Source organism: Brachycentrus maculatus, unplaced genomic scaffold, assembly GCF_059751285.1.
Source record: "Brachycentrus maculatus isolate JH-2025_06_01 unplaced genomic scaffold, ASM5975128v1 h1tg000270l, whole genome shotgun sequence".
In the NCBI taxonomy this organism is placed as follows: Eukaryota; Metazoa; Arthropoda; class Insecta; order Trichoptera; family Brachycentridae; genus Brachycentrus; species Brachycentrus maculatus.
Window position 1 is genome coordinate 246,063 of NW_028281021.1, and position 26,986 is coordinate 273,048.

The 26,986-nt window shown below is 28.6% G+C and overlaps 1 protein-coding gene across 3 annotated transcripts in view; it reads right to left on the minus strand.

The window, feature by feature from the left end:
• The window catches only part of LOC148305524 (poly(rC)-binding protein 3-like), a 258,974-nt gene extending 232,410 nt beyond the window's left edge, over positions 1-26,564 (minus strand). For 2 of the 3 annotated variants that reach the window (XM_088266566.1, XM_088266559.1), the window contains exon 1: positions 25,389-26,534. The gene's annotated coding sequence lies outside the window, so the exon portion shown is untranslated. Of the gene's footprint in view, positions 1-25,388 lie in introns of all 3 variants that reach the window. The other variant, XM_088266554.1, reaches the window with a different exon arrangement.
• Between the last annotated feature and the right edge of the window lie 422 nt (positions 26,565-26,986).

Genomic DNA, 26,986 nt, shown 5'->3' on the forward strand with positions numbered 1-26,986 from the left:
AAATATCAATTTAGATAAGTAAGATATGAAATTGATTATTTTCGAATATTATTTTTCGTTTTATACATCAGCAATGAATATCAAATATCACAATCTATACTATATCCGGAATATCAAACCTCAAACATATTTTTTTCATTTTTGTCAGTATTTTTAATCAGGAAATTAAAAATCTATTGATAATGATTAAATTGAAAATGAAAATTCTCGTTTTTTACCACTTGAGTAATGTGTTTATTTTTAACAACTAGATTCGGAAGCCAAAGAAACTTCCATCTTCGGGGTTTGAATATAAACTAATCGTGTTTAATAATAAAATTTGTCTTGTACTGTTTTTATTATAATTTAGAATAATAACATTAACTAAGTAACTAAACATCTCACCACTTCCCCGCAGGAGTAGGCAGGGAAAATGGAACGCCATACCACTTTGTTTTCGCGATTCTTCGCCTTTTCAACATTTCCATACATTTCCGTCGATTATTTCGACTCCTCACCCGACCGCTTTCAAGTATTTTACATACCTGACCGTACCAAGTTTTCCTTGGTCTTGGAATGCTTCTTTATCTAACTAAATTTACATAATTAATTTGTTTAACCGTTCTTCCTCACTCATACGTTCCACATGTCCAAATCATCTCAACACACCTCTATTAATTTTATTGATAATGCTTATCTCAGCCTTGCATTCTTTCCTTATTTCACCATTTGAACATCTATCAGACAAAATAACATTAAGTTATAAATGATTATGTAAAAACGAGTATATTTGATACAATATTGTAAAGTACATATGAAAATAAATAGGATGTTTTTTTATTGTTTAAATAAATTTATTCCGAAATTGTAAAACCATTTCAGATAAAATCAAACAATACGAGGCCTAAATCAAAATCATTTTCTGACAGTAAGACATTATTTTTTCTTTGTGTAATATTGAAAGAGAGGGGATTTCCAAAGGTGTAACCCCCTTTTAGAAAAATAACTTATTTAGAATCATCCCTCATATATTATTATGTAATGCTGAGTGCCTCGGGGGTACACACGTATAGACGAATGTATAATAAATGACAGAGAATAAGGACCGTAATTTTACAAGGAAAAATTCTGATTGGTTTATAAAAGTGCTTGAAGCTTTCAATCATAAATAAATTCCCCTCGGGCATCATTATCTCGTCGTGAAAGAGATATCAACAATTATTTGTCCTTATTACGCGAATTATTTCTTTGATCCTGAATTCTTTTGAGTGAAAAATATAAATAAAAAAATACGTTATGATTTAGCGAGCTTTGAATTTGTTCAAACAGTATTTTTAAACGTATTTATACATCTTTTAAATTAACGATTTTGCTAATCTCAGCACTTTCTTTCATTCTAGAAACTGGATAATCCAATTTACTTTCGATCAAACTGATGAAATTACAAAAATCGAGTGCGTATTGCCAAAAATTGCCGACGAAGCTCGTCGTATTTATAATGGTTGCCAATAATTTAGTACTTTTTTATAGACTCTAGAGTGTGGATTAAAATTCCTTTAGTAAAAAAAGTCTTTAGGATTTAATAAAGTAATGTAAGAAATATGATTTGGGCTTAGTAAAAGAATGTTCTCAGGTTTCAATGGTCCCTATAAAGAGTATGTTACATCGTTCTCCTCCGTTTGTTAGGGTGGACGCGAAGTGTTTTCCGCCAAACTATAAACCTTACGAGACCTGAATATTTCAAGCTTCTCCATGCGGAAATAAATACTCGCTTTCATCAGTTTACATTGGGATGGCGCTCACAATCTATGTTGAATACGTTATTGAAATTCGGTCGGGCCGCACATACTCCGCACTCAAATTTCTAACCTTAAGCAAACCTGAGTAACATATTCCCCGCGAAGGTTGGGAACTTTCATGACGACGTTTATCACTTTTATGAACTGGGCCTAAAAACGTCGGGTTTATATTTGAGTGAAAGCGAATCACTTATAGAATTCCCTAGATAAAATATCGAGTAAGATTTAGGTACAAATCTACAGATAAAGTTTATATCCATAATGTTTAATATACCGGCAGAGCTTGCTTTTAAAAGATTAGGAAATTTCAACTTAATATGTTAAATATCTTATTATACATCATGTAATGAAGATTGGGATATTTTTGTCCAAGGGAACGTATTTAATAATCTCGGAATTCTAAAATAAATGGTTAATTTTCTTCGCGAACGAAGCGTGTGAAAATATAACACTGCTCCATGAATCAAATTACGATTTAAGGATTTGAAGGTATTCCTTACCTTGTTTTCACGTTTTCCCTTAACTTGGCTCGTATATTAGACAAATTTACACTGCTCCAGACTGTTCCTAGAACGGGGAGATGTCAGATAATTTTGTTCGCTAATAAAACGCCGGAGTTATCTGTAGCGTACTAACACTCCCAACATTAGCTAGCGTTTATGGCTGGAAAAATCTACGAGGAATTTAATTACGTATCCTCTGATTACCGTAATGAAATCATAAAATGATCATACCAAATTCGTTTCTCTTCGGCCAAAGTTAACGACGATAGAATATTGAAATTTATTACTGGATATAAGAATATTGTTATATTCCGTTATTTTTTCTTGTTAAAATATAGAATTTTTATGAAACGGAAATTTATTAATGTTTTGGTACATCTTTCTATCAACTCAAAACGGTATGATTTCGCATTAAGTACCATTAAGTATAAAGGCGAAAAAACATCTTCACGTTTTGGTTATTTTGAAAAGCATAATTTGTATTGCAAATATTTTTGCTAAAATTACCTTAACACACATGTATTCTTTATAAATCTTAAGTTTACCTTTCTGCACTATATACACAAGGCATTTCAAATACACATGCTTTCATTTAATACATTTTTTCATTTACCTTTAAAACATTACCAAGCAAATTATACCAAGTAAAACATTAATTTTCGAAAGTTGTATACATATACAGTGTTAAAACAATCGCAGTCTTAGTTCTAACTGACAGATAAAGCTGCCATCTATCGAGAATATTGTAAAATGAATAGCTTAGTCCACTTCAACATGGCTGTGAATTCTTTTTCATCTCACTTATTAGTAGGAGCCTAGTTTCACTTGATTTTTAACTCCTATAATATATGTAAATTTTTTTCGATTTTGAATTTAACACATTCGTCTTCTTCTCTAACCATCTGTTCTCGTTCTGTTATGTTTGTATGTATACCCTTTACGGTTAGAATTTAATATTTGATACATTAAATAAAAATTGCCGATATGCATTACGTTCCCAAACAAAGTGAAATACACTCCTGACAAAAAATTGAAATCAACAATCGATATTCAAAACAGCTCCCGTATGAACAATAACCTTACATAAATATTTGAAATACCACTTAGCGCAGCCATTACGGTATCTGACTATACTCCAACCAAATTACCAACGGTTTACAGAATCAACCTGTGTCAATATTTCGGTTTGTATTGTACTCGAACAAGATATTCAGAGAAACCGCAGGGCTGCGAATCCATTAATTAGCGAGTAATAATTTCAACTTTGTTGGCACAACGTTAAATCTGATTGAAATACGCGGTTGATTTCAGTTTAATACTCGTCAGTATGATGCTTGGGTATATGATGCAACGCTTATGTGGAACCTAATTATCTGAAAGTCACATTAAATTAGCTGTTACCTCATAAGTTCTAATTGCTTTACTAGGCAGCAAGAAAGCTTCGGGGTTGTGTGATTGGAAAAAGATTTAAGAAAATAAAAATTTATTTGGAGGTTAGAGATCAAAATAAAATATGGAATAAAAGCAAAATAAAGGAATGGGTAAATGATCAAGAGTTAATTCTATGAAAATAGTAAAAAAGTTATTTTACTTAATTTTTTCTCTCTTTTTTGTGTGTCTCTGTTTTCTCGCTATTGCACAGTCGTCTATAGTTTGTCATGGCCAAACGATGCACGCACCACAATTTTGAACTAACCTCGTATATTAGGTTAAAATGGATAAAAACAATAAAAAATGTATTTAAATAGAACTTCACCGACAAGACACTAAGGTGGCTTGGTGGGTCTATGCATAAAAAAATATTTTTAATATGTTTATAACTGTTCTTTAAATAAATGTATACATTGTATGATAATAAATAAAAATAAATTTTAAATATACATTTAAACGTAAAAAGTTATTCAATTTGTATCAAATGAAATTGTTTTAGCGATAATTAATTTAAAAACAAGAAAAGGATTTGTTCTTTTAATTTTGTATTCAGCCAAAGTAATAAATATACATCACTTTAAGATGATAAAAATAAAATCTTGATTTTTACCTATACTTATACTTGAGGCGTGAAAAATATAAAATTTATCATTTATCATGTGCGACAATATTGTCATTCAAAATAAAACATAATTTAGATTTTTAGATATTGTTTAAACTATAATGAATCAAAAAATTAAACTTGATTTGTTCTTTATGTTTTGTATTAAAATTAAAATGTATTTACTATATTTGAGACCAAAAATATACGTAAAAAAAGTACACACACTCACAATCAAATTTCATTCCAAAGTTCCATTAAAAAAAAAACATTTTGGATCAAATTATTGTCCCCTCATTATAATTGACTCTCAAGTTGACACTTTGTCGATCGGAAGTGATAAAGAATCAAAATATATATCATCCAACTTGAAAGCGCTTAATTTTAATATTTCATTAAAATGTTTGATTATCGAAAAGTATATTTCAACTTTTAATGTTAAAAATCAATTAAATATCAATCACTCTATTAAACGTTATTGAATTTGAATTAATATGTCTCTAATTTCATGAAGTTAGCTTTACATAAAGTTGAATGCAGTTGAATTTCAGTTGGATTCATGGCTTGAATTTCATTGAAACGAATAGTTTTGACAATGGTTATGACGCTTCCATCCTGGTCTGAATTTCTAAAGGAACATCCTTGCAGTTGCCAACGCATACCAAAAGATAGCATTGTTTCTAAAACTGCATTGTCATTGTCATCTGATATAATTATTCATCTCTCATATTTTCAAAATTGCTATCTTTGTTTAAAAACAGCAAGGAATCACAAATTCAGACTTTGAGTTTCACGGCTGAAAATTAAATTCCTTTTTTTTTGGTTTATAAGACATTTATATTTAATTTTTCCTTTTCTTTACAAAAAGTTTAATAATTATTGAAAAAAAGTTATAAATTACCCTAAGCTGATTAATTTTTTGAAATTTTCAAATCAAAATAACGTAAGTTAATAATAATTCATATTTATTTCTTAACAAATTATAGCATAAAAAATCTAATAAAAAATCAAGTATTTTCAATTTTTTATTATAACATAAAAAAAAACTTTAGTGAAATTTCCACTTTTACTTACGCACACAATTAAAGCTTTATAGTTTTTTTTATATAAAATGATGTTCTACCAGAAAATCTCAGTAAAAAACTTAAATCAAATAAAAAGTAGCATTGTATAATCAATTCGACTACTTATTAATGTTTCGTTTCTTTTCATTTCTCCGAAAGCTAAACTGGCAGTACAAAACGGAGTCCTGGTTCCAACCCTGTATGGAAGTAAAACATAGAGTTGGCAAAAGAAGGATGAAAGTAGACTGACTGAATACAGTCAAAATGCGATCTCTCAGACGAATGTGCGGCAAAACGATGCATGATAGATATTCGAATGGTGAATGGCGAAGCGGTGTGATGATTAGTTAGTTAGTTATTTATGTTTCTTCATAACCAAAATGTCAGTGACGACCAGTTTTCCTTTTAGCTGAACAATATTAAAATCTACCTCTCTTTTATAACAAATAATATCCATGCATTTTATGTATTAATTTTAAATCAACACAGATTTTTTGAGTCTACTAAGTTGTATTTTAATAACGAAAACACATAAAAAAAATTATATTGTGACAATTGTTTCGCCTTGTTAGGGCATTATCAAACGAATGTTTGATAATGCCCTAACAAGGCTAAACAATTGTCACAATATAAATTTTTTATGTGTTTTTGTTAATATAATACAACTTAGTAGACTCAAAAAATCTGTGTTTGAATTAAATTAATACATAAATTAAAATGGAGTTCTAGAAATTAAACGCCAAATCAATAAATAATATCCATGCAATTTTTGGCAACGTTTTATTTAAGAAAGTAATAGGTATGTCCATAAACAACGTATGTACATGCAGCATGTACATACATTGGTGCATGGTGAAATGTTCTCACGAGTCCGAAGTGAGGGAGAGTAGTAAGTAATATTTTTAGCTTGCAAAACAGATTCCTCGACATGATAAGCCGCAGCTTGCATGTCTGCTAAATACATTTATGAAAGATCTCTTTTATTCTGAATGCATCCTAGTGCAGTAATGTACATGCAATTATTTTAAACATCATGAATTGGGTACTGCAGTTACTTGTAAATCTGTCTTATCTCCTGGGAATACATATTAAATTTTATCTAAAAGTAACCACTTATACGAAAAATAAGAATAAAATATAAAAATAAAAAAAGAATATATATATATATATATATAAATATATATATATATATAAATATAAATATATATATATATATATATATATATATATATATATATATATATATATATATATATATATATATATATATATATATATATATATATATATATATATATATATATATATATATATATATATATATATATATATATATATATATATATATATATATATATATATATATATATATATATATATATATATATATATATATATATATATATATATATATATATATATATATACATATATATAAATATATATATATATATATATATATATATATATATATATATATATATATATATATATATATATATATATATATATATATATATATTTATAGATTTAGGATTTATTTCGAAATATTTCAGCATTTGATTTTTGTAAAGAAACCCGCTCGCCGTCATGAGCATTTTTTAGTATTTGGTGATGAGTTAACACGTTTAATAGATGGTGCTGTCATTGCAGTAAAAATACTTTTAAAAAAACATGTTTTTACCTGTCACAAGTAAAATCACCTTTCATGAATAAAAACCCTAAATATTTTAATGCAACGTTGTGTTAAAATTTCAAATCAATCGGTGGAAAACTTTAGGGGATTTCAGATTTTGAACAAACGGACGTGTACCTGCATTTTTATTTATAAACATACGAGTAGATTTGCGACTTAAAGAAAAATCACTGTTGTCGATCTTTGAAAAAAAAACTTGTCTTAAAAATAAATATTTAAAAGCAAACACCTACTTAATCTTTTTATAAATAATAATTATCAAAGAATTCAGATGAGATTTGACAAAAATTTTACCTTATTTGACATTTACAGAAAGTTGGGGGGTGAGATGTAGAATTTAACGACCTCAAATTTATTGAACATGTCAGTTTAAAACAAAAATTACATTAAACTTTTATCATAACTTACATGTAATTATTATTATCATACAAAACATAAGCTCATTCATTTTAAATTCATTTTATCAGAAAATTATACAAAATCATGTTTTTCAACTCCTGCCTTGTTGTGTATGTAACATAGAATTTTGTCTAGCCTCACACCAGTCTGATGATGTTGGTTACGACGAAATCCGGTTGCTGGTTGAATAAAATTTATGTGGAAAAAAATACATAGGTATTATTTTGTTATATAAAATTAAATTATTTTCAAGTACAGTTCCTCGGGATATAAATGTTATTACCAGATAAATCGAGTGGATCAGTTCCTACTTCGCGAGGTAATGAAGTTTATTCATTAGATTGTAGTTTCATCTCCCGTCTTCATGAAGTGCACCTATATAAACATCCAGCCCCTATAATTTCGTTTAGGGATGACATATCAAAAAGGGAGAACGGTTTTCCATGAAGTTAAAATTTAAGTAAAACATAAAGTAAGATATGTACCTGAACAAGAGAACTACAATATAACTAAATTAAAAGAGAACTATAATATACCTGAAAAAGAAAACTATAATATAATTCAAATAGAGAACTATAATATAAATGACGATCTAATCTGTTATTTCAAGTTTTTTTTTTAATTCAATCAAAAATTTATAATTTATTTATTTTCCACTCATACATGTGAAGAATTGTATTTATTTGTTTTTTTCATTAAAAAAAATGCTCCGTTGATAAAACAGAGTGCGATACAGAAAAACCAAGATGGCGACGTTACGTTAGTTATGAAAATTACCTGATTCAGGTTATTTTTTCAAAGCAATCCGAATATTTTCAGTCAAATATAATATTATGAATCGTATTTTTTAAGCTTGTAACATGTCACTTGAGAAAAAGTAAAACTTAATAAAAACGTGTGACTAAATTTCTGAATACGTGGTTTCAAAGAGATATTGTTACTTTTAATTTTAAACTATTATCGTGTGAGTTTTTACAACGAAAGTATCGGTTTGGTGCATTTGTTTTCGGTAATTCAGAAAAACCAGTAAAAAAAATATTTTCATTCGATATTCTCATTCGATATCCTTCATGATAATATTAAATAAAACTTTGAAGGTGTCAATTAATCGTAGGTAGAATGGTGAATGTTACGCATGTACAGAGTGATTACTTTTTTATTATTTAAACCAGTTTTTTACACGTCGTTAAGTCCTGCGAATACCCAGATATTCATATTCTTTTTCATCTACGTAAAGATATGGATATAATTATATTTCGATATCGGGTGTTGAAAAATATGTGCTTCATTTTGATTCTGCCGGTGTTCCTAAAAACACCCTTACGCAGTCGAGGGCAGTTGTGATTGGTTAACAATATATCTCTCAATGTGGGAAATATCACGTAGTTCTAACCGATGAATTACTATAATACATAAATCAGAGTACGGTGAGGCTATGAAGCCTCTAACCGCCATACAGGTTGGCAGCCATTAATTCATTTCGAATCGTTAAGGGTTCTTCATAAATCATATCTCGAGTGTCGATGTCAAATTTTGACGTTAACATGCCCGCTTTTAAAAAGTTAGATAACATCTCCATCAAAACACGAATTTCGATTCTGATCTGATCGATTTCGACACGTGGGAATACATCAAAAATGATTTTATTTACTACACCTGAAATACTATTAATTTTAAGTTTATTAAATTTAAAACTGATTTAAATTTTAAAATAATATTTTAGTAAGCGAGACGCCGGTGCCATGTATCACAATAATGGACCGAAGAAGGACCGTATTAAAATTTATTACCTATTGTTTAAGGGTTGTTTTCTACACAATACAGAAATAATAAGAGTATAAGAAATAGGGGTATTTACTAAGTAAAACATTAATAAAAATGATAAGAGTAGTCGATGCAGCCTAGTTTTTATTTCTCTACATTCGAAATTGATTAATTAAATAGGGAAATCTTTTATTAAATGAAGAAAAAAATACTGTAGGATACTAAAATTAAAATTAAAATAAAAAAAAATTATGGTTTCACTAGACTTATTAGCAGTTCATACACACACATAATGATAACAGTTAAAATTTAGGTTTTTTTCAATAGAATAGATATTTCTCGAGTTACCCTAAAGAAGAGTGATAAAATTGAGTTATGATAGTAAATTAAGGTATACCTCTTTCTCTGACCATTATTCTCACCAAATGGGCAAAAATGCATAGGGCAATGCACCGCATCGTCGCAGTGTTACATTGGTTATTAATTACTTAAGCCAAGATGCTTACTTTTGCGCTTCATGTACCAGTTTACAGTGATATTAAATAGGAATAAGATTGAAAAATATCTTATATTTATTGAGATATTCCTGGAATCTGAACCTGGGACCCTCAGCGTGGTAGACAGGTGCCCTAACCATGATACACTGTGGAGCCAGTCGAAAGTTATACAGTCAAACGAAATCAAATTTCCTTTGGCTGTGATTGTATTCATGAATATTCTTCAAGGATTTATGGCTGTGCGATGTCGGATTTACGCCAACGCAAAGGTAAAATGGGGGTGTTGAATTATTTTACTAATCATTCGATGATTATTTTACTGTTGGACGATGGTGCACCCACATTTACAGTCTTATCAAAATATGTATGAATTGAAATGACTTACAATAAAATTTTAAATGTATGTCACTCATCACACACCGTATTAAATAAACTTATTTTAACTTATATATACTTAGAATATTATCAACTCAGTCCAAGGTTTTATTTTAAGTGCTATTAAAACCATATATGATTAAATATAATAATAAAAAAATTAATGGCAAATATTAAAGTAATCAGCGTGGTGTTAAATCTTGTTGTTGATAAAAAAATAGATCCATAAACTTGAGTACAACCAACTTGATCTCCGAGGGTAAAATATGTTGAGTAATTACTGGTCCTTTTTGTGCCAACAAGAAGTTAGTTTAACAAACTTCGTCACGTCTACAAAGAATTCCTAAAGTAGGCTTAAATCTAAATGACCATTATACGATGGTAAAATTAACTCGCATAACTCCGCAGCGAACGAGTAGAAAGTTCGCCAACTCCAATTGAAACAACGTCTTTATAGCCTAGAAATAATAAAAGGCTTTTAACCCGACAATTAAAGTAAATTTATACTTCTACTCAAGCCCCTGAAATGTTTTCTAATTGCCTTTTCATTTCAGCCACCCTTACGTTCAGCTTTTCCATCCCGTTACCCTGTTTACCCCTTTGGCTAGCAACAAAAATCGTGGATTCGGTGGCCAGGGTCAAAAGCTAAGCTACCTTCATCCGCTAAAGAAACACGCGGTGCGAATGTTTTTGTCCTTTTTATCCGGATTATCCGACCGCTGGCTTAAGGTCGAAAATACGAAACACTCGTTTGTAAGCAATAGATGATACAAATGGTGTAATTAACATAAACTTTCAAAAGACTTTAATACGTTAGGCTTCACTTAGCACGTTTGGCATTGCTAATAATATACACTTAGATAAACAACAAAAATGGACTTGGGCCAGTTGTTACAGCAAGTAATATTTTCATCGCTTTAATTTTTTTTTCATTCCATATTATTTTCATTACTTAGTCGTACAATGATTCTCAATTTTCAAAACCGAAATTCCCTTACGTGAGTTTTGTTTTTGCATTTGTTTTGTTAATGCAAACTCATATGTAATTTATATGTGTATAAATTTATTGCTTTATATTCATTTTAATTTCTCTACATTAATTATTTTACATGTGTTTTTCAATTGACATTTTTGTAAGATAAAAAGGATGGTTAGATTGTTAAGATCCCTTTATTGACATTTCATTTCTTTCAATAAGCTTTTTTCTCTTAAAGAAAGCCTTCATTGTCTCCGTTCGATGAATTGTAATATTAATGAATTTATCACTTTTCTGTTAAGGATTTTTAGTGTTAATATAATATTCAAAGAAACCCTTAATTTTTTCTCGATTTCTATTAGTATGAAATTGAATGTGACAGAAAATGCCAATTTGTTTTTTTTTCTCAAATAAATCATAGGTTTTAAAGTAACTGATCAATTAAGTTTGATATTAAAAATGAATGAGAATACATTATTTACATATTTATCAAAGGTAACTTTTTTTTATTTTAAAATGTACCTACAGTTTTTCAAGGTTTAATTAAATTCATAAAAATGAAATTTTGAAGCATAATGGGTAGGGTAAAAGTAAGGTTACTGACCTTCAAGCTACATCTTTTTTTAGAAAAAAATAAGAATTTTGTCTTCTGAATAACACTTTTTTTAATGGAAATATTATTTCTTGCCTTCTATTTTCTTTAATATTTAATTTAAAACAGCAAAAAATTCCACCGCTTAAAACCTTTTTTCAATAACAAGAAGTCCCAATTTTAGGGACACGTGTAAACTTTTATGGTAAACTGTATGCACTGTGTAACATTCACCATTCTACCCATGATTGATAACCTTACTACTTAAATTTTGGAAATTATATTAATATTTCGATTGAAAATATTTTCTGCATGACACTACGTCGGTGTCATTTAAAAAAATTTATTTAATCTTGATTAAAGAGAAATATTTGTGTTATTTTTATTTACAAAAAAAATTAAATTTCATAATTTATTTGTGAGCCTATCGGTTCATTATTATAAATTGGTATTTGTCGTAAAATGGGTTCGAAACCAGAAACTCTGACTCAGGAGTCCGCGACACCAACCACGGGACCACAACCCGACACTTTTTTTTAAAAACCAAAACCATTATTTAATGTATGCGTGATAAAGTACATATTATAACAATAATCTCAAAATATTGTAAATATTTAGAGCAATGATAACAAAAAAATATATTAAATGATCATGTAACCGGTCTATGATAGGCCATAATCCTTTACTCTAGACCATGGGTCGGCCACCTGCGGCCCGCGGGCCGCATGCGGCCCGCGAGACATCTTGGTGCGGCCCGCGAGATTCTCGCCGCAACGCACATGACGGACGATATTATACACAATCGAGTGAAAGGAAGCGAGAAAGGGAGCGAAGGGAATCTCATTGACTTTATTAAATACAATAAATGTCGTTAAAATATACACTTAGCGTTTTATTTTTAAAACTAAAATATTTGTACATAAATATTGTATGTATACCTACTGCAAGTGCGGCCCGCACTGATCCCCATGAAAAATATTTGGCCCTTTTACAACAAAAGGTTGCCGACCCATGCTCTAGACTATACTAATACTCAGACTTTCATATATCTTCTTCATCTTTGTTGAGATGTCAAAATGGAAAAATAACCCTTTAGTGGAGAAACCTAGATTTGGACACACCCAACATGTTGCGCAAAAAATGACATTTTTTAACTATATTTAAAAAAATACATTTTTATTCTGATTTATTCAAGTAGTCTTAAAACGTTAAAAAATTGCAATATTTATAATTCTCGATGAATTCTGCTGAATTCGAATTGTTATTCTTTCTTGAATAATTCTATATCTTCCATTTTAAATGCAAAAAAATAAACACCGTGATAAGTTAATACCGCGTTTCTTTTTCTTCCTGACAAGCATATCATTCACAAATCCTCTTTGAGAAAGTATATAAATCCGGTGTAAGACCACCCCGAACCAGATTCACAGTTGATAAGCTCGTTTGATACTACACAACACATCCTTCAACATTTCAATCGGATTATCTAAATGTATGCAAATAAGACGTAATAATGCCAGTGAACAAATTCATTTTTTACCATTCCTCTCGCAAAATTTTACTTATTCCCTTTTCTGTCTCCAAATCTAATAATGTTTCATTTTCAATTCTGAGTATTGTGGAATACATATTTTTCACATTTAAGACCCACGTAATATTTCATAGGAATTCGTTATTCTATACCAACTATAAAAGGAACAAATTAGGGAAATTTTATGTATATTACAAAGAGCCACGTTGTAATAAAAAAATAATTATATTTTATTTTTAGATCAAAAAATTAATAATGGCCCATACATACGGTGTCCCATACTTTGCTTTCAAATTCTCAAAACAAAATCAATTTTGAATTTCTTTGCTCCCGTTTAAGATTATTGGAAAATGTTTTTAAATCATTATTAACAATACGTACTATTATAAACAATAACGTCCGCCTCCGTAGTGTAATGGTCAGCACGCTTGGCTACCGTTCTGGAGGTCCCGAATTCGATTCCTAGGGTGGGTCAAATAAATATAAGTGATTTTTTCACTGTAATATTTATTCAATACTACCCTGGACTGGTACCTGAAGCGGAGGGCTGATCACCTTTCCTTCGTGTGTAAACGATCAAGATAACACTATGTTCATATGAAACAGTGCCTTATGCACCATTGGGGTGCGGATAAGGGTTTTATCATTATTTTTATTACATGTGTAACATTCACCATTCTAGCTATGACTAATTGACACCTTCAAAGTCTTAATCTCTTCCTTCATGTGTAAACGATCAAGATAACTCTGCGTTTATATGACGCAGTGCCCTATGCACCATTGGGGTGCGGATAAGGGTTTTATAATTTATTATTATTATATTAACAGTAAAATATATTTCATAAATTTAAATACATTTTTAAGATATTCAAAACAACATGCTTGTAGGTACGGTTTGTCCTTTCGGGGTAAATAATGGTTCACGCGTCGGGCTAAGAAAGGCAACTTAAAAAACAAAGGTTTTTTCTAAAAGACAAAAATATTATTATTTTATGAAATAAATAACTAACATGAAATAAAAATGATATATTGTTTATTTTCATGATTTAAGATTTAATGTAGTTTTAAACTTATCTCATATCAAATCCTCAGAAATATTATACAATGGTTATGGAAAAATCACTTTTCGTAATCGAGAATGTTTTGCAGATACAAATTTGAGTAAGTAATTTGTATGTTATACTCGAAAATTATTCTTTTAAATGAAAATTTATGTTTTTAATTTAAGTTTTACTTTGTGTTCTATTGTGTAACACCGTAATTATATCCCATATTTAAGAAATAGTGGTAATAACCAAGTAAAATTCTAATTAAAAATAGAAAAATATTACCATTTATCGATAAAATTAAGCAAGGTGTATTGAGATGGTTTGGACATGTGGAACGTAAGAAACGAGTGAAGAAAGGACGGTTAAACACATTTATGAGGCGAATTTAGTTGGAAAAAGAAGCAGAGGAAGACCGAGGAAAACTTTGCACAATCAGGTATGTCAAATACTTGAAAGTGGCCGGGTCAGGGGTCGTGTCGTCGGGTATGTATGAGGAGATGCATGAATTTAGAAGAGGCGAAGAATGTTTGCAAAGACAGAGTGGTGTGGCGTGTCTCTGCCTACCCCTGCGGGGAAGCGGCGTGATAGTTAGTTAGTTAGTTAAATATTACCACAAAGTGACTATCGAATTTAATGAGAAACTAACGAAAACTAATGAGAAAACTGGTGTTATAGAATATTTTTTTTAACATTTCATTAAAATTTAAATAAAAACACTTATTTGTTTCCATTTGAGCTATATTTATTCTTACCACAAAGTAAATGCCTAAAAATAATCAAAACATTTAATTTTTATTTGGTTTCGGATATTTGCACGTATACATGATATCCTATGTGCAATATACGTAGCTGTGTAAAATCACTTCGAGAAAAGTTTAACGGTGACTATATTTTTTCTAAGCTTTTAACAGAATGTCCGAGTATATCATCAGTCAACAGCTTTAGCGGCAGAAGGTGGTATTCATCTAGTCACAAGTCCGTGCCACATTCATCTCTTTGGCTGAAAAAACGTGCCTTGCCCTCCCATAACGGATCACCTGCTTATAGAGCTGTCTGAATACGGGATCGAATGTCTCCGGCAGCAATATTGTACCGTAAAAGTAGCTATTAATTCCTCTTAGTGAAGAAATCCGCGCGACAGGGATCGAGAAGTCCACTTTTTTGTTTCCAATAACTAGTTTGTGGGAATCGGGAATAAACGACATGCGACAATATTAACTTCTGTCTTGGGGGACATTCCGAGTCTCGAGGTAAGGGGTGGCCAACTTCGTGCGGGGAGATTATAATTTAGTACACAAAACATTCCAGGGGTTACCAGTGAACAATAACGAAAAGAGTTAATTTTAATTATTTTTACGATTGATATAATTCTGATGTATTTATGTGCTTACCTTTTTTGGTAGTTACATTAGATGTTGTATTAATTGACTAATATAATTAACTGCACATTAACAAAGGGTTGTTCTCACCTATCAAGGTTGAAATTAAGATATTTAATCTGACATAAAACTTTTTTATTTTAAATCATGCACTTTGGCGATGATTAAAAATGCACGCGATAAAAGTTTGTTGTTTTATAAACGGTTTGTTGAAAATAAAATAGTAGTTATTAATATTTTTTAAACTTTACAAAATTACTTCAATAATTGAAATGAATTATTTATTGAATAATTCCTCCACTATAAATAATACAATTATTGCCGTACTTAACTATTTTGTTGGAGAACGTTATATTTTAGTCCTGAATAAAGGGTAGAATTATTTTAATACAGTGTAATTGAAATAAGCTAATAATTATAAGCTTATTTAAATTATAATTATACAAAAATATTAATCACTACCAGTAGCTAACGCCAAATTTCGATTCGGTTTTTTCACGTTGTGTAACACTTTGGGTAAATGAGTTAATTTAAAACAATATTTCGATTTGTTAGATGTAAACATTTGTTCAATTTGTTTAATTCATGATGCCTCTTATTTTCAATGATAAAGTTCTCTAAGTATACATGTGCTAATAAATAAACATTTATTAACTAATTAGTTTAGTACAATTTCTCTTTCTGTGTAATTATTGGAGAATGTCATTAATTATTTTTTCAACATTAATTTATTTACTTTGTTTCCTTGTTCTGACGTTTATATTGTATTACACGTTCATTATATGATGTTATTTCATTATTGTGAAAACAGAATTCAATAGAAAAATACTTCTGTAAAAGTTATTGTAGACGAGAAGTTGGCGATATCTGACATAATGGTAAAATAGGGATATAGAAAGAACATTCTTGTAGCTTACCTGTAGATCCCTGGGGTCCAAGTTCGGATCCTTCAGGGGCATTTCCATTATCCTCAGTATCCTCGAGAAATATCCTCAGAGAAATTTCATAAAGAAAGGCGAGCGGCAAAGCCTCAAATCTACCCCATAATTTTATACGTAATATTTTCTTTGTAAGTATATTTACTTTCTGTTCAAAGGAAAAATTATGAATCTTGATTCATTTCATTGTAGAAATAAACTGTTTTACATTTTAAATAATTTATAAATATATTTTTTACATTACTGACCAATAATTTGCGATAAAAGGACAATAAGAATACATCGTGCTTCTTAGTGAAAACACAGTTATTGCTCAAATCATAATGTGTACTTATATCGATGAAACGCAACCATTTTCAAAATAAATAAAAGAACTTATTTTAAGATAAAATAACATTTTTACCTTGATTTTGTCCGAAATTTTCTGTAAAAATCTTTTTTTACCTAGGATAGTACAGCATCCCGTTTTCAAAATGGTTAAAAAATAGTTTTTATTTTATTTTTAATTTACTTTTTTTTGTAAATCTATCTATGATACTATTTTATTTAAATTTGTAAATGTATTATAGACAAACAAAAAAAAATATGATACTTCAAAATAATAAAGCCTATTTGGATAATAATAAATTCAGCAAATTTATAACGAAAAATTATCGTACATATTTCATTAGATTAATTTTTTTCGGTTCTTAAATATTGTATAACCAGAAATATTGGGTATTAAAATATAAGCTACCTCCTTCCTTTATTTTCCATTTGACCAACTGAGCTACTGCGACATATTGTTGGGTACAACTAGTATTTTAATACAAATTAATGTTTGTAAAAAACTCTAATTGTGTGCATTTATTTCTTCATTTAATTTTTTGAGATATTTTTTATCATGAGCAATATGTCTTTATACTGAAATCTAAATCAGTAAGCTAAGTAAATTAATAAAGAAGTTAAGTCAAGAAAATCGTGAATATAATATTCAAAATACAAAGAAAACATCTTCCAATCTGATTATTTTTTCCCAAAAAGTGAGCAAAAACTATGCTCAAAAGTACAAGAATATTATAAAAATAAACTCAGAAAAGTCTGCTCAATAATATTTGATGTTTTGCAAAAAAAAGCAAACTTTTACCTCTTCACTACACCTTTGGGATATAACTTGCCAAATTCCCTTTTCTCTATTTCGTTCTCCTTCTGTCTACTAATTCAAGTTTTAGTTTTAATGCGATTGATCAGACTAATTAATTTTATCAGGCATTAGCAGGATTATTATAGGCAGATAAAGATATTTGATTGATTCTAATTCGGTCCGAGAATTCTTCAAAGTCATTGGAAGAAAGATTATCAATGTAATTAGGCTAGCTTCCGTTTTGAATTTGATTGGCATATAAATTTGATATAAATGATATCACGTTTTTCTTTCAATAATTGATTTGATAATCACTTTGTGATAGTATCTTTGCCTTATTAATTTAAGTTTTACTTGGTAATTACCAGTTTTTTTTAATATGTTTTGACACATCGCTCACTCCTTTCAGCAACGTCATATATCAAAAATCGTCAATTTTCAGTTGTGTATGTTTTCGGAATACCCAGAAAATGTACTAAATCCCAGAAAAAGCGGCAAATTTTTAACTTCATATTTACCCGCTACAGGGCAGAAAGTGTTGTTCTTGCATTTTGAAGAAAAGGCATTGTTTAGTTATTTTTTTAAATTTAGCAAATATTTTTCAAATGAAGAAAAAACCTTCAGGTTTTACCTAAAAAGATCTGTTGCACAGAAAAAAGTTCAATAAGTGGATAGATATTTATTATTATATTGTTAAACTTTAAAAACGATCTCCTGAAAAAGCAAGTTTTTTGATATATAATATGACGTTGTTGAAAGGAGTGAGCGACATGTTTTGATGTATTTACCATTTTATCAAACACCGTATATAGCTTGGTCTAAATTTTGTAGTTGTGCCCTAGGGACGTTGAAGGATAAAGATGAGGTAGAAGCTATTTCTTCTTTTTGTATCAGTGGCAACATGGAAAAAATCATAATTAATAATATGACTAATGCTTCCCTTTTAGTATTAAACGTTACTGTTTTATTGTATAGATATTTTGCTCCCTTTTTTTATCTTTTATTAAAAGGTATTGATGATTAAATATTTACTTCTAATTATGATTAAATATTTACTTTTAATCATTGATGATTAAATATTTACTTTTAATCTTACGGTTTAATTCATGTTTCTAACTGTTTTACATCATTCCCGCATGCTTCTTCAAATATGTGTTATTATTTATATTTTTGATGTATTTGCTTTCTCACTTTTATTCTTCTTTATTTTAGATTTCTTTTTATAATTAGTAAATTATTTTACAATAACTTTATATTGCGTAATCTTAGGTATTAAAAATTCTACCTATTTTACTTTAATTTTGTATCTTTTTATGTATTCATTATGTAAATATTTGTAATCTTACTTTCTTTTCTTTTATTTAAAGATACTTTTTTATATTTGTGAAATTGGCTTTGGAAATAAAAAAATTAATAATAAAATATTTTGGGTATTTAAAAATTGATCATTGATTTTTTTTTGCATAAAGCAGTAATTCGTAATTTTTTATGTTTGGGCTTTTACTTTTTTGAATAACGTGATTTAAATATGAAAATAAAAAAAATTGTTCATGACTAATATTGAGCCTCTTCATGTAAACACGACTAGTTTTTAGAACTACAGATGTTCTTACCAACAGGTTCTCATCAAAAGTTTGTATTTTCACTTGAAAGTGGTCTAATACGAGAGTTTTATTTTTGTGTGTTAAAATCTTTTTTGTTTTTGGATCCTTTACGTAGGTCATCTGCATCCCATCAAATGTATTCTTGGATCTAAGAATGCTCATACTGACCCTACGCATCATTAAGTACGAATATGGTTCAAAAGAGGTAACGGTAAGATAATTTTTTGTTGACATTAATCCTCATCTCACCAATTGATGTGTCTAGTGAAATTCTAGTGATTCATGTACAATGTTTCGAAATTGGATTATATACATATATACTTCCAAGAATTTAAGTAGTGTGGTTGTCAATCATGGGTAGAATTGGTGAATGTTACACGTGTATAAATTGATTACTTAAACCAGCCTATGTAAGCCTCGTAAATGCCGAGACCTTAAAATTCTTCTTCACACTGTTTAGATGTCAAAAAAATAACATGAAAAATAACTCCTACAATTGGAGATAATCCAGATTTGTGAACAAGTATTTGCACATACTCAAAATGTTGTAAAATTATTTATCGCAACTTTAATGCCAATTACATGAGTAATCAGCTATATCGTATTTGTAAATCATTGAACTGAATACAATTTGAAATTATTTCAATCTAAGCTGTATCCCTGAATCCATCGGGAATAGATTTAATGGTCTGTTTATCATCAAACAACTCGCAAATCCGGTTTTATTCCTCTAAAACATTTTCTGAATAAATAAAATAAATGAAAATGTTTTTATGTTGCAAAAAATATAAGCTCTATAAATCTGCCGTTAATAAATAAAGTGTGCAATCAGTTTTTTTATCAAATTAAATAAGATGTTTAAACATATTTTTTTTAGTGGGAAATTAGAATTTCGAATCAAAAATACATTTCAACATTAACGCCAATGTTGGAAATGTATTTTTGATTCGAAATATTCAAAGGAATAATTTTTTATTGACGTAATGAAATAGAAAATATGAAAATTAATACAAACATAATGTATGTATTTATTCGGTCAAAGTTTTTTGTGACTAATGAGAAACTGTTATTTTTTGACCAACTCGATTAGATAGTAAACCTTATTTTTTCTCAGTTTATTTCTTTTTCTAGCTATTTTCCAGTGTTTTTATGTCCAACAGTAACATATAAATGAAGCTAAAAAAACGCATCACGCAACTAAATTTGTGCACTGATTTTTGTGATCATGATTATTAATTTTTTTTTAAAGTTAAAAAAAAAGTACAAATCATATTACGTACATCAATTCATATATATATATATTTATAATATATATATATATATATATATATATATATATATATATATATATATATATATATATATATATATATATATTATATATATATATATATATATATATTTATATATATATATATATATATATATATATATATATATTATATATATATATATATATATATATATATATATATATATAAATATATATATATATATATATATATATATATATATATATATATATATATATATATATATATATATATATATATATATATATATATATATATATATATATATATATATATATATATATATATATATATATATATATATATATATATATATATATATATATATATATATATATATATATATATATATATATATATATATATATATATATATATATATATATATATATATATATATATATATATATATATATATATATATATATATATATATATATATATATATATATATATATATATATATATATATATATTTATATATATATATATATATATATATATATATATATATATATATATATATATATATATATATATATATATATATATATATATATATATATATATAAATATAAATATATATATATATATATATATATATATAATATATATATATATATATATATATATATATATATATATATATATATATATATATATATATATATATATATATATATATATATATATATATATATATATATATAAATATATATATATATATATATATATATATATATATATATATATATATATATATATATATATATATATATATATATATATATATATATATATATATATATATATATATATATATATATATATATATATATATATATATATATATTATATATCTATATATATAAATATAATATTCTTAATGAGTAATTTCCATTTCTCATTTAGAGAATGGTAGTTTAAGATTAACAAGACTGATACACAAATAAGAAAGCTTAAGAAAATAAACAAAACTAACACAGGACAAAATATAAAATATAAAACAATAAACGTATGTAGTAAATAGGCATACAAATAACAAAAGGTAAGAAGCATGTATGAAAGATACAAATGAGAAAATATAACCAATCACTGACACAAATTTCTTTTTAACAAAAGTATTTATTCAGTTCATTTATTTTAAAACCCTGATAGGGTTTTTTTACATCATATATGTCAGGCAGCTGGTTAAATGATAGAATCCCTCAACCGAATAGACTAAATATTTTTTACAGATGTTATTATTCTGAAATTATTATTAGTCTGAAATTAAGCATACTCGTTAGGTTAAAGGTAATGCGGTAAATATCGTCATATTTTAAAAAATCTACTAAATATGAATGGAGCGAAAAAAAAACAAAAACTCAAGGGGATCTTTGGAGAGTTCTCAAATCTTGAAGTGTACGATTTTTTTCCTGATCATGCGTATATCCTCACGACCCTGGGATCATAAGTTTATTTACTGTTTGGGGAAAGCAAATATTAAAAGAAAAGTTTTAATTACTTTTGCAACATTGCGGTACTTAAAAAACATAAAACATGTAAAAAATATAACGTACTCGTAAGATATCGTCGTAAGACATGGAATTTTTATTTTAATTTCAAATAAAATATCGAATTTCTTGGTTGAAAATGATCAAAAAAATGTTTGCAAATTACGATGTTTACTTCAATCATCGTGTACAATTTGTGGTAAGACATGATAAAATTACAAATAAAAAACACTTGATTTTTTTACTCTTGAGTATCATGTTGTTACGACTAGTTTTGGAATCTATAGATGCTTCCAAAAGTAATTATATAAAACAACGATTAAAGAAAACACTTGTTTTTTACCACTTGAGTTTTATTATAGACTACATGTTTCAGAAGTTAAACTTCCATCATTCAGGTTTGTATAATATTTATTATACAGACCTGAATGATGGAAGTTTAACTTCTGAAACATGTAGTCTATAATAAAACTCAAGTGGTAAAAAACAAGTGTTTTCTTTAATCATTGTAACATGTCTTACCACAAAGTTAATGCCGAAACAATAAATAAAAATTATATAAAAATAGAGATTTTTAAACCCGTTGCTGGAAGCATCTGTAGCTTCTAAAACTAGTAATAATATAACACTCAAGTGGTAAAAAACAAGTGCTTTATTTTATACATTAAATGTTTAAGTCAAATATCGATTGTAAGAGTCTACTTAATTGTATTTTATTATTGAAAACACATAAAAAAAAAAATTGTGATAATTGTTTCGCCTTGTTATAGAATTATCAAACAATTGTTTGATTTAATATTTAAAATACAAATTGAAATGGAATTCTACAAATGAAACGCCAAATCTATAAATAAAGTGTTTTATTTATAATTTATTTACGTATAAAACTCGTAATTAAAGCTTTTATTTATCTTTATAAAATAAAATAACTTTGTTTAAATTACTTTTTTATAAATGCAATTTAACCTACCGGTTTTGACAAGAACATTGTCATTACCAGAGTTTATTTCAATTCAAAAACATTAAAAACATTAAAATACTCTCACCAAAAACTTCCACACACTCCTAAAAATCCTGAAAAAAAGTTTAAAAAAACCGGTAGGTTAAATTGTTTTAATAAAAAAGGGGTTAAAACAAAGTGATTTAATTTTATTAAGTTTATAAAATGTGGCACAAAGTATCTGCGGAAAACATTCAAGAATTATTATATTTCTCTCGGAGATGTGTAATTTCTAACTAATATATTTTGTTTCGAGGGTAACAATTCCACACATTATTATGTTAAGCGATTAAATTAAGGGTTGTATATCTAAGGACAAAATACAAGTCCTGATTAGGGTAACTATCATGGGGGATGTAACGAGCCTACATTTAACAAGGATTTGTATTAAGTCCAGGATTTCCCTAATCGAATAAGAGACTAATGCTTTTACCTTGTTTCGGGCGGTTTTGATCCACTTCGTGACAGACTTTTCGGTCTTTTATTGAATAAAATACAACCTTAACTCCTCCAAATTCAAATACGAAAATTTTGTTTTATCCCCTGATCGCTATTTTTACAATATTAAATAAATTATGTAAGAGATCAATTAACTTTCCTTTTGAATAAAAGTTTGATTTCCAATACACCAATTCTACTCTACTTTAATTCTCGTTACGAACTTTTTTTGTAAATCATATAAAACTAACTAACTGTACATCACGCCGCTTCCCCGCAGGGGTAGGAAGAGAGAATAAAACGCCACACCACTCTGTTTTTACGCATAATCTTTGCTTCTTACACATTAATACATATTTTCATACGTATATGCCGATTATTCCAAATCCTGACCTGACCATTTTTAAGTATTTGAAATACTGAATCATGCCAAGTTTTCCTCAGTCTTCCTCTGCTTCTTTTACCAATCACATTCGCCTCATATATTTGTTTAACTACTCTTTCTTTACTCCTTCGATTCAAAAGCCCAGACCATCTCAACCAACCTTTCTTAATTTTATCGATAATGATTATCTCAGCCTTGCATTCTTTCCTTATATCACCATTCGAATATCTATCATACAACGTTTTGCCGTAAACACCTTTTTGCATACGCTATTTATCGTATGAGATAAAAAATGCAAATATGTGTTATTTTTTAAAACGAAAAAAAATACTTAAAATGTGAAATAATGAATTAATCAATAATTTTATTATTTTAAGGTAAAAAACGAAATAAATTCATATTAAAATTTGTCATCTTTCCTGTGTTTAAATTACTGTTTTTGCTTATTTTTTCAGAATCATCCGGAAGATTAAAATATCATAAAAATAAAGAGGTATAATGGTAATATTGTTTTATCAATTAACGTTTTAATGTGAATAACTTAAGGCTATATTCTATATCGTAAAAAAAAAATATTATACAAAAGGCTTTTCAAATTGATATTATCAAGTCTATTTGATATTATTGATATTATCAAGTTTGTTACTGACTGTGGGTAATATTCAACTAAGTTCCGAATAAATAAATGTACAATACCTTGCCAACGGAAGCACATTTAATTAACTATGAAGACTACACTGCACTAACTATCCACAGAATAATGTTAAATAAATACAATAAATTATTATATATTTAAATATCATATTTATTTGAGTATTTTTGGACGAGTTAAATAAATATTAGAGCGAAAACTACTTAAATATATTTTAAATCTCCAGAATATCCAGAACGATTGTCAAAAATGTAGCTTTGTACTACTACGGAGATTAACCATAATTATAAACACAGAAATCAATAGTTTTAGATGCATTTTTTCACTATTTAATTTGTGGATATTAAATTTATATTTTATTAAAACCTTGCCTAACAATAACAAATTAAAGATTTTATATTATTAAATAGATAAAAATAGAACATAAATATTTTTTAAATCTACTATACAAAAATAATTGTTCGTAAAATACTAGATGATGGTAAAGAATACCAAAATAAATAACGTTCTGAATAATACGATTACGTTCAAATATAAATAATATTGGAATTGATTCAATTCGAATGTTTAAAAAAAAACTAATGTCAGTACTTTAATCCAGAGAGTAGATTGGAAAACATGTTACCTCTCAAATTGGAAAAAAATCTGTTGATTGAAATTTATACTTTGTAAACACAGATAATAACGTATTCTGAAAACAAAGAACAGTTAATAAGCAATTTAAATTCCGGAAAGAAGGACGGAAAAGTAAATAATTTCAACAAAAATCGCAAAGATAACAATAATAAAATATTAACGGCTTACCTTTCGAGTTTTAGAGATGTCCTCTCGGCGAAATCCCCCGATGCCGAATCAAAATGTTCCTCACCGTCTCGGGCTCTATTTACGTTTTAATTTGAAATTTACCTTGCTGCCTGAAACTCCAAATTATTTTTTCCGAGAAGAAATACTCCCTTGGAGCAGTTTGGCGACTGTCTTTATACGTTTTACCACCCTCAAGTTAAATACAACTCTTAGAAATGAATTTGTTCACGATTTTCGCCGGGCGAGACAAGTTGATTAAATGTTCAAATACTAGATTTTGGTAAAAGTTTGTTTTTGGATTATGTGTAATCAAAAAGAGATTGTCTTTCAATTCACTGGTCACTAATTGAGTGTTTGTAACTTGTAGCTGATTGCAATGTCGAAGCAATTTCGCGACACATAAAGTTTGAGAGTTTTTAAGAGTTTTTAATAACGACGATATTAATTTACACACACTGGGAGTCGTATAAAGTTCCGAGAATACCTTCGAATTAACGTCTCGACTGATAGAGGTTAAGTTTTTAACGCTTTTATATACCGGTCACAGCATAAAAAGTTTCGTTATAAAGGTTCCCGGGTTCCTATAAAGATGAATTTCACTTCTGAAAGTGGTCGTAAAAGAACAGGATATGTTAGAGGATATGTCAGAAAGTTTTATACAAAAGGTAAAGAGTGTATAAAATTTCTTTTGTTACCCGTTATTACTTTACCAAAGGAAAGGGTTAGGCTTAGAAATCACTAAAAAGCGATTTACTTCGCTTCAAATTAACGGTAAACAATAGTTTAGTTGAAAGGTAAATGTTCGGAATAAGTTTGATGAAAGTTTAATATCAATTTCCGGCGCGGAACCGGGAATATATTTAGCAAACTTTAAAAAAGTTTGTTAACTTTGGCACAAGAAAGTCCAAAAAGTTCGGTACAATATTCGGGATCTTCAACAGCCTCCGCGGGCTTGAAAAGTTTGTTGTCGAGATGCAGCTGCTTGTGTTCGGCGAGGATGCAGGAGCGGATGGAGCGATCGGCGGCTGGGAGGATCTCGGTGGGAGGGATCCGTTCTCCGGCGGTGTGAGGAGATCAGACGGGTCGGGAGCTGGAAGCCGGACTGGGCACTTGGCGCGCTGACTCTTCGGAGGACCACACGAGACTACTAGCTTCAATATCGCCCCTTATGCGACTGAGCGCCGCGAACTCGACTCGGCGACTGGGGGGAAGGGAAAACTCCGCAAACGCGAAACGACCTAACCCCCGCCACGCGACTCTGACCCCTACGAGCATTGCGCGCACGCACCCTATTCGCTCGCATCCCAAAGCACACCTGAAAACTGTCAGGCGACTCTATTCACTTAACCCTTTCCGCCTAAGGGTCAGAATCGCCGAGAGGCAGACGCTTCAGTTTCCGCTTTTTGGCACACCGGAAAGGGAAGGATATAGGCCCGCGCGGAATTTCCTTCTCGCGAGACGAGGACGGAAGACACGGCGAGGTGTTTACCTGTTTAAAATGTAAGTCCAACGTCGACTGGCGGTGAAATTGAAGTTTGACGTTTAGGTAAGTGATTCTCGTCCCGTTTTGGTCTTCCATTTCCCTCGTTCGGTATAAA